At 38.5% G+C, this 1,316-nt stretch overlaps 1 non-coding gene across 1 annotated transcript; it reads left to right on the forward strand.

Annotated features, from left to right (window-relative positions):
- The first annotated feature begins 560 nt into the window (after positions 1 to 560).
- trnav-uac lies at positions 561 to 633 on the forward strand. The gene has a single exon. It is a non-coding gene; the product is annotated as a tRNA-Val (tRNA).
- Positions 634 to 1,316: the final 683 nt, after the last annotated feature.

The raw sequence follows: 1,316 nt of genomic DNA on the forward strand, positions 1-1,316 counted from the left end.
ACCTCATTCAGGTTTGCCAGCTGCATGGTTCCACTGGGGGTTGAACTCAGGAGCTTCTGCATGTAAAGCAGATGTGATGACCACTACATTATGGAACCACACAGTCAACTAAACAGCATTAATGAGCAGAAATATCAATTCAGGCAAAATGTTTTTCTGATTGCAACTATCCAGTTTTGGGAAATTTGTTCCCAATGTACCCTCAGCTTTCTGTTCCCAGTTGAGAGGATTACAAGTGCTTTTCAAATTCTGTAGTACATGATTAAATCATTAATATGAGGAAGATTAATCCTCATCATTGATCCTCATAGAGTGGCTAAGAGGAGCGACTCTAAAAAGCTGTAAAATCAGTTTTCAGCCAACGACCCTGCTTCAGTGAAGAAAGACCTGAGAGACATGGTGCAGTCATAAAAACCTGGAGCTTAACATGCTCAAAACAGTGGAGATGATTGTGACATTTGAGTCAGTGATTTTTCTAAGTTTAATTTATATTTTTCCAGTTAAATTTTGAGAGATATGTTTCTATTTATGCACATTGAACATCAACCTTCTCAGCAGCAGGTTCCATAGTGTAGTGGTCATCACGTCTGCTTTACATGCAGAAGGTCCTGGGTTCGACCCCCAGTGGAGCCATGCCCTTGAGTCTCTGATTCTAATGTTGGAATGCTTTTCCTCCATTTCTGTTTCAACCACAATGCAGAAACATGCAAAACTGTTTATTTATTTCCAGGATTGAGTAACAATTTGTGAGTAATATATAAACCTCACTCATGTTTGCAACCTGCATGGTTCCACTGGAAGGACCTTCTGTGTGTAAAGCAGATGTGACGACCACTACCCTATGGATCCACACAATCATCTGCACAGCAGAAATGAGCAGAAATAATGATTCAGGCAATATGTTTTCCAGATTGCAACTATACAGTTTTGGGAAACTTGTTCCCAATGTACCCTCAGCTTTCTGTTCTCGGTTGAGAGGAATACAAGTGCTTTTTAAATACTGTATGAGAGTGTGTGATCTGGAGTCTGTGCAGCAGCTGCTGTTCTCACTCTATTTATTCCAGCTCTTTTTTAAAGTCGTGTTACATCCTCGATGACTTCAAACTTTACTCTTTACACTATTAATACAATTCTAAAATGAATTGTATTGATTTGTATGAATCATCTTGTACGAATTGTATGAATGAAGAATATTAATACATTTTTATTCACTCTATGGTGCTCGGTGGTCCGGGATAAAAACACACAGCACACATTATGACGTGTCCACTGCAAAAAATATCCGTCAAAATAAAGAAATAAAAGCATGATTTAAG

The sequence above is a fragment of the Silurus meridionalis genome, chromosome 4, assembly GCF_014805685.1.
Source record: "Silurus meridionalis isolate SWU-2019-XX chromosome 4, ASM1480568v1, whole genome shotgun sequence".
NCBI classification, from domain to species: domain Eukaryota; kingdom Metazoa; phylum Chordata; class Actinopteri; order Siluriformes; family Siluridae; genus Silurus; species Silurus meridionalis.